This window comes from Myotis davidii, unplaced genomic scaffold, assembly GCF_000327345.1.
Source record: "Myotis davidii unplaced genomic scaffold, ASM32734v1 scaffold243, whole genome shotgun sequence".
NCBI lineage: Eukaryota > Metazoa > Chordata > Mammalia > Chiroptera > Vespertilionidae > Myotis > Myotis davidii.
The window spans coordinates 16,962-25,443 of NW_006295183.1; the positions used below are offsets into that span (position 1 = coordinate 16,962).

The window sequence follows — 8,482 nt, forward strand, 5'->3', positions numbered from 1 at the left end:
GACCTGATCATCCAGGGAGGCAAGTCCAATGCAAAAGGCAAAAGACAACTTGGGTGAGGGAATTTACGACCAACTGCTTAAAGACAAAACTCGTTTTTTAAAAATGTAGTTGCCCTGGCTGGGTGGCTCCATTGACTGGAGCATCATCCCATAGACCAAAAAGGGTTGTGGATTCAATTCCCAGTCAAGATACATACCTAGGTTTCAGGTTAGATTGCCGGTTAGGGTATGTCCGGGAGGCAACCGATCGATGTTTTTTCTCTCATATCAATGTTTCTCTCTCCCTTTCAAATCAATAAACATATCCTCAGGTGAGAATTTTTTTAAATTATTTAAAAACTTTAGTTATGAAGGTATTAATGCTCAAAAGTGGAGGAGCTGTGGTGAAAACCTCACTAAACCTCAGAGTTGCAAGGGACTCATTCATCAGGTCCCCACCAACTGTGAATACGACAGACAAGACACCTGCTCTCATTGAGCTTATCAATTGTGGAGGAGATGGACAAATACCAAAACCAAAAATCGCAGATAGTGATCAATGCCGGTGGCTATAAAGGAATTAAAGAGGGTGCTACAAGAATGACAGCCAGGCAGGGAGGTTTGGGAAAAGCACAACTTATATTGGATGGTGAGGGCAGACCTCTCAGAGGCGGAGGCATCCGAGCTGAGGCCTAAAGGAACCAGATTTCTATCATCCCTGGATTCTAGCTACGGGGCAAAATCATCCTTTAAAAATAGCTAAGGCCCCAAACAAAGAGTTCTTGCAGAAAACACGGCTCAAGAGCCTTCCAGGCAGAGGGAACGGTAGATAAAACAGTTCAAACAGTTCGTTCTGGGAAACTCAAGCTGGCCTGTTTTCCTCCCCTTCAGATAATTGCCCCTCATTCCTCCACTGGAATTTCTATTGTGTCTAAGTGACCTTTTATTAAATTCCTGCGTTTGTGCCCATTTTACACAACTAGACACCTCTCCATTCATGAGGACCAGGTCTCTGCCAGAAAGCCCTAAAGCCACCGTGACGCCTGAGCTGCAGTTTTCACTTCTTCCACCAAGGGGCCACCCTTGCAAATGTTTTTGAAGCCAACAGCCCCACCCTTGCCGGAGAAAGTAAAACCATGTTTGGGGGTGGGAGGGTAAGTACCACGATACCTGCCCCCCTACCCCCCATTCTGAAGATGAAGAAAGTGAGACTCAGAGAGGTTAAGAAATTTACCTGACATCCTATGACTACTTCACAGTGGAGCTGGGACTACCCCTCCGCTTGATGTCTCATGGTTGGCACTCCCTCACCCTGGAGAGAACGTTTTGCTTGGGGCCTTAGCTATTTTTAAAGGATGATTTTGCCCCATAGCTAGAATCCAGGGACGACAGAAATCTGAGGCCAACCTCTGCAGTAGTTGGGAGTCTACTACCTGGCAAATAAGGCTGCAATAAATGACAGGAAGGGCAGAGGGGGGATGGCGACATGAAGAAAGGGCTGGTCTGATTCTTGGCTGGATTATAAACCCAAGTTCTGCCATGTTCTTGCGGAGTGAGTGGCCTCAGCAAACAAAATGCTCACCCTCCCTGCGCCTCGGTTTTTCCCACTGGAACACGAGGAATACCACCACTGACCAAGCCTACCTCTTCAGGGTTTTGTGAAGATGAGCCATGCCAGCGGATGTGAATCACATTTTGAAAGCAAAAGGACAATGCAAGTCAAAGGAGATTTGTATTTCTTTGCATACAAGCTAGAAGACAAGTATTTGCTAAATACTTGGACAGATGAACCCTAAAATAACAACAGAAGCCAAGAAGAAAAACAAAGTCTTTTTTTTTTTTAAACATATTTTATTGATTTTTACAGAGAGGAGGGGAGGGGGATAGAGAGTTAGAAACATCGATCAGCTGCCTCTTGCACGCCCCCTAATGGGGATGTGCCCGCAACCAAGGTACATGCCCTTGACTGGAATCGAACCTGGGACCCTTGAGTCCGCAGGCCTATGCTCTATCCGCTAAGCCAAACCAGTCAGGGCGAAAAGTCTTTTTTTTTTAAATCGTTTTTTTTAAAGATATTTTACTGATTTTTAGAGAAAAGGGAAGGAAGAAGGAGAGAAACATGGATGTGAGAGGAAAACACCAATTGGCTGCCGCCTGCACACCTCCTGCCAGGGATTAAGCCCACAGCCTGGGGATCGAACCAGCAACCTTTTGGTGCACGGACTAACGCCCAACCAACTGAGCAACACCAGGAAGGGCAAAAATGCAAAGTCTTTCTAAGGATGGGCAGACACCTTCCTGTAAGTCTAAAACAGAAATTCCTTTTTAAACTAGCAAAACAAGATATTTTTCAAATAACCCTTCCCCCAGTTCCCTCCAACAGAAATACTGGGGCAACTGGACTGTGTGGGGGCTTGTCACATCACCAGGGAACAAGACTGCCTTGGTTTATCACACTGCATTCCTTCAGCCAGCCAGCTCCAGTCTGGGTAGCGAAAGTTGGGACAAGCATGATTGGACTTGCCAAGGGTGGCGGCCTGAAAAAATGAAAACGGCTTTGCACATAACTTGATGCAAGGCGTTTAACCTGCTTTGGGGCGTCTCATCTTAATGGTGACGCAGTCTCACCCTTAGGGAAGTGACAGCAGAAGTGTGGCCACCAGGCAGCCCCAACCTGAATTTCTAGGTGCTCATTAAGGGTCATTACCTTTCCTGGCAACCTGATCCTCTAGGCTGATAAGCCAGAAATTATAGGACAGACCAGGGGGATCTCCAGATCTGGGGAGGCTCTGGGAAGCTTACTTCAGACCTGGCCAGGGCCACAGTAAGCGGTAAGGCCAGCATGTGGGAGAGAACAATGGCAAACTGTTGGAACGAGAGGATGAGTACATGGGAATTGGACAGAAGTGAACATTTTGACAATAAAGAAGTTAAACAGAAATACAGCCAGCAAGGAACTAACTATTCTTTTAAGTCAGGGTCTCCTCCTCCTTTCTTAAACCGGTCATTTGGTTAGTTGGTCTAAAAACCAAGTCCCAGTGACAAGAGCCAAGAACCCAATTTAATGGGAAAATCTTTTCACCACCATAACGTTATGATCACCATCAAAAACTACAACCTCAACTAACCAATTCTACTACATTTAAGCAAGTTTTAAACATTTTTAATATATTTTGATTGATTTCAGAGAGGAAAGGAGAGAGATAGAGACATCAATGATTAGAGAGAATCATTGCTTGGCTGCCTCCTGCATGCCCCCTACTGGGGATCGAGTCTGCAACCTAGGCCTGTGCCCTGACCAGGAATCAAACTGTGATCCCTGGCTCATAAGTCAATGCTCAACCACTGAGCCACACCAGCCAGGCAACTTTTAAATATTTCTAACATGTATAAAACATTGTGTCCAGCTCTATTCTAAGCACTTTCCTAATATTTATCCCAGAACTCTACGAGGTTGGCACTATCAATGTTGCCTTTTCAAGATGGGAAAATTGAGGCAGCTAGTTAAGTAGTAGAGGTAGGATTGGAACCCAGACAGCCTGGAAGTTCATGACCCTTACCCAGTGATGGCGAACCTTTTGAGCTCGGCGTGTCAGCATTTTGAAAAACCCTAACTTAACTCTGGTGCCGTGTCACATATAGAAATTTTTTGATATTTGCAACCATAGTAAAACAAAGGCTTATATTTTTGATATTTATTTTATATATTTAAATGCCATTTAACAAAGAAAACTCAACCAAAAAAATGAGTTCGCGTGTCATAGGTTCGCCACCACTGCCCTAACCACAATAGGAATATTTAAGAAAAAGACATTCCAGGTCAGTATGGAATTCTATACACCAGGTGGTTAACAATAATCTGGGTGGAGACAGGTAGGGGGAAGACTAGAAGTGTGGTAGCAGGAGGGGTAGGAGGCAGTTTTCTTTTCGTTAAACATATTTTCCTTGTACATCTTTATATTATATTAGAGGCCCGGTGCCTGGATTTGTGCACCGGTGAGGTCCCTCGGCCTGACCTGCGCCCTCTCGCCATCCAGGACCCCTCAAGGGACGTTGGAGAGTCGGCCAAGGGATCCCACCAGTACACAATTGGGGCTGGGAGGGACTGCAGGAGGGCTCCAGGGCGTGTCCAGCCCATCTTGCCCAGTCCTGATCAGCTGGACCCCCCCAGCAGCAAGCTAACCTACTGGTTGGAGCATCTGCCCCCTGGTGGTCAATGCACATCATAGCAACTGGTCAAACGGTTGGACACTTAGCATATTAGGCTTTTATTATATAGGATTGCATGTCACAACTACAATGAATTACTTTTTAAAACAACAAAAATAAAAGTGACTTTTCTTGATTTGTATTGATTTCAGAGGAAGAGAGAGGTAGAAATATCAATGATGAGACGGAATCATTGATCAGCTGCCTCCTGCACACCCCACATTGGAATCGAGCTCACAACCCGGGCATATGCTCTGACTGGGAATCAAGGTGTGATCCCCTGGGGTTCATAGATCAACGCTCAACCCCTGAGCCATGCCAGCCGGACAAAATGACTTCAACACCTTGTGATTTTGTGTGTTATTCATCCTGCAAGAGTCTCATTCTCTAGCTCATCTGGCGGAAGTAGCAGCTTTCACCAGAAGGCCCTGGAAGAGATGAGTGAAGTTCCAGTGCACATTCAACCCATGACCAGCGCTGGGGCAGCCTCTGGGCGCTCAGCAGCATTCTCCGCTTACAACTGCCATCCTGCCACAGAGCAGGCCAGCATCGAGGATTCTTCCCCCGCCCCCGCCCAGCCCCGTAGCTGGAATGTGAGTGGGTAGGAACAAGATGGTCTGAAAAGCATTTACATATCTTCAGGAGATGTTGAGATTCAAGGACAGGGGCCTGCTGTCAAAGCCAGCTAACTGTAGTTGAGTTTTTTTGGTAACTATAATTCAAGACTGGGATGCCCCAGTCGCTTAGAAGCAACTATTTGAAAGCAGTGTCTTCCCCACACCACACACAAAGGCGTGCATTATGGATTGTTTCCCTCCCATCAGAACGCATTTGCCACAGCTAACACCAAAGAAGAGGGCATTTAGCTTTCATTCAAGGATCATTTGAACTTGGGCGCTCAGCCTCAGGAAGAGAAAGTCACACACACAACTCGAGGGCTAGATCAGAGAGCCTCTAAGGCTCCTGGGGGTCACACGGCCATTGTATACCCCCAAACCGAAGGCTTCGGTTTCTAACTTAAATAGAGAAGATAAAAGACAAGAAGTTTAGCCCAGCCACGGTGGCTCAGTGGTTGGGTGTTGACCTATAAACCAGGAGGTCACGGTTCAATTCCCTGTCAGGGTATATGCCGTGCTCAATCGAACAGGAGGCAGCCAATCAATGATTCTCTCTCATCATTGATGTTTCTATCTCTCTTCCTCCCTCTCCCTTCCTCTCTGAAATCAATAAAGATATACTTTTTATTTTATCTTTTTAAAATATATTTTTATTGATTTCAGAGAGGAAGGGAGAGAGGGGACAGAGGGATAGAAACATCAATGATGAGAGAGAATCATTGATCAGCTGCCTCCCGCACGCCCCTTACTGGGGATCCAGCCTGCAACTCAGGCATGTGCCCTTGACCGGAATCGAACCTGGGACCCTTCAGTCCACAGACCGACACTCTATCCACTGAGCCAAACCAGCCAGGGCAAGATATATTTTTTAAAAAGACAAGACGTTTAACCTGATGAATGAAAGGAATCCTGGGAAGACAGACGCAGATCACTTAGCTAGGCAAGAGTTTGTTTTTGCTGGTTAGGAACGGTGTTTCAAACTCCAACCACTAAGCCACAATTCTCCATAGCTACCACTGCCTATACAATTCCTTTATAGGTTCCATTTTCTTTGATGGCTCTGAGTGATTCTGGATCATTTTCATTTGATGGCGTCCATGAAATTACTAACCTGTATGGGTTCACTGAACACTCATGCCCAGCAGAAAATGTCGTTTTTATGTTTAAAAAGTGGGAGGGAAAGCCTCCAGCTTGTCCACTCTCGGTGATGCCAAGGAGTCAAGTTGCACCATGAAGACTACCCTCTTAGCCCCAATGAGTCTCACATTATGTGTCCGTTTGCTCCTGAGAACTATGAACACAATGCCGGCCGACAGCCTTCCTAGACACAGGTGGCCTGGGCGGTCCTGCTTATAAATGAGGAAACTGAGGCTCTGAGAAGTGTCACTGAGGAGACCTGGCCAGGCCACACGGCCATCAAGTGGCAGAGCCTGTGGTCCGCCGCCACTATCGGGACTTAACCACAGGCAGCCTCTTAGTATTGATGAGCCATTTTGCAAAATAATGACTACTTGAATGGGCCCCGGAGGTTAGTTCACACAGAAGAATAGGACAGGTGGAGAGTAGCTGGAATGTAACAGCGAAGTTTCCAGCCTCCATCTTCCCCCTACACACACTCGCTCTCTCTCCTTGAACGAAGGCTGCTGTGCCTTAGAAACCCAGTTCCAAGCCTCAGAAAACGTTAAGTCAGGACAGTGACAGTCAGAAGCCACGTGTAAAGTTTTGAAGGTCAGCCGGTATGACTCAGTAGTTGAGCACTGACCTATAAACCAAGAGGGCACAGTTCAATTCCAGGTCTTGCAGGAGGCAGCCAATCAATGATACCCTCTCATCACTGACGTCTCTATCTCTCTCTCCCACTTCCTTCCTCTCTGAAATCATTAAGAAAAAAATTTTTTTAAAAAAAAGAATGTCCTCCTTTTTAACAAAAAATATATTTTATTGATTTTTTACAGAGAGGAAGGGAGAGAGATAGAGAGTCAGAAACATCGATGAGAGAGAAACATCGATCAGCTGCCTCCTGCACATCCCCCACTGGGGAAGTGCCCGCAACCCAGGTACATGCCCTTGACCGGATTCGAACCTGGGACCTTTCAGTCTGCAGGCCGACGCTCTATCCACTGAGCCAAACCGGTTTCGGTAGAATGTCCTCCTTTAAGTCACCATGTTACATTAGCTAAAATAAATCAGAATTCCTCTCATGAGCTAGCCTTAAACCCTAAACATTTTTCTGGGAGAGATAAGCAGCTTGGACCAGCACGTTGCACAAGCATAACTCGAGTTGTGTGTCCACAAAGCCCGGGTGATGGGCTCTAGGGGTGTCGTTGCCGGGGGTACCCATACCTGCTCAGATCTCCCTTGTTGACAGGGGACCCCAGAGATGGGAAGTTTACTCTCATGAAGCTCAGTGAGGTCTTTCTCCCAGCCCCCCAACATGTCTTTGCCCAGAACACATTTTAATGAAGTGATCTCTGTCTTCACTTGCACCCAAATAACAGATGTCAACAATGAACGCTGCCTGCGTAGGAAGCAAGGAGCAAAGCCCCCTTCGCTTCTGTTTCCATCAAAACAGACTGAGGTGGAGGGCAGGGCAGGGTGTCAGTGCAGAGAGAAAACAGTGAGCAGTGAGGTCACAGGTGAAGGAAAAATTAGCCCAGTCCCCTGGGAAGGGGCGCCCACAAGGACAAAGGGGTGACCCATCACCCTCGTTCTCCCCGACGGGTCACTGGGACAGTGTGTTTTTGCTCCCCAGTCAGGTCTGCTCAGGCTCATGCTGTTTCCGTTCTTGAACAGCAAACACGGTGATGCTGATCAGAATCAGCCCAGTAAAAAATGCCATAAATGGCACTTGTGGAAGCGGTTAAACGCCGGCGCAAACACGTGCATAGTTTTACATCTGTGTAAATGCAGGTCAAACCAATTTGGGTTCAAGTCCCAGCTGTGCTTTTTATGTGCTGCTGTCAGCAAGTTATGTTGACCTCTCTTGAGCGTCAGTTTCCCCGTTCTCCTCACCTCCTTTAAGGGGTTGCATCAAGGACTGTGTCTTCAACAAAATATTGCCTGAGCCCTTACTCTGTGCCTGGCATCATCCTAAGGCCTGGGACATACAGCAAAACAAAGCAATGGCCCTGCCAGTGGGGATGAGACGATTAACAAACCAACAAGTGTCAGGAATGAAAAGTGTTAATAGAGAAAAAGAAGCATGTGAGGGGGTTCCAAAGTTTTATGCAGCAGCTGGAGTGGAGGGGACAGTTTACTTTAGGCCCCGGTTGGTGTGGCTCAGTTGGGTGAGAGCGTTGTTCTGTGCACTCAAGGGTCCCAGGTTCAATTCACAGTCAACACACATACCCAAGTTTCGGGTCCCATCTTTGGTTGGAGTGTGTAGGGGAGACAACAATCGATGTTTCTCTCTCTCTCACCCTCTCCCTTCCTCTCTGTCTAAACTCTATGAAAAACATGTCCGCCTGAGGATTTAAAAGTAATAATAATTACAATACTATGTCCCAGCTTCTGGCGGCATGCTAATGAGGGACGGAGGGAGCCTTGTGACAACCAGGAGGACATTCAAGGGGCGGGGGTCCTATTCTAGTACTGAAGACCCCTGTGTGAACACAGCAGGGTTGCAGGTACTGACCCCTGACCTCCTGGGGGTGACATTCTAGTGAAATGAAAGTCCT

At 46.9% G+C, this 8,482-nt stretch overlaps 1 protein-coding gene across 1 annotated transcript in view; it reads right to left on the reverse strand.

The window, feature by feature from the left end:
- LOC102763531 (cadherin-1) overlaps window positions 1–8,482 on the reverse strand; it is a 79,399-nt gene that overhangs the window by 15,743 nt on the left and 55,174 nt on the right. The gene's annotated exons all lie outside the window — the stretch shown is intronic.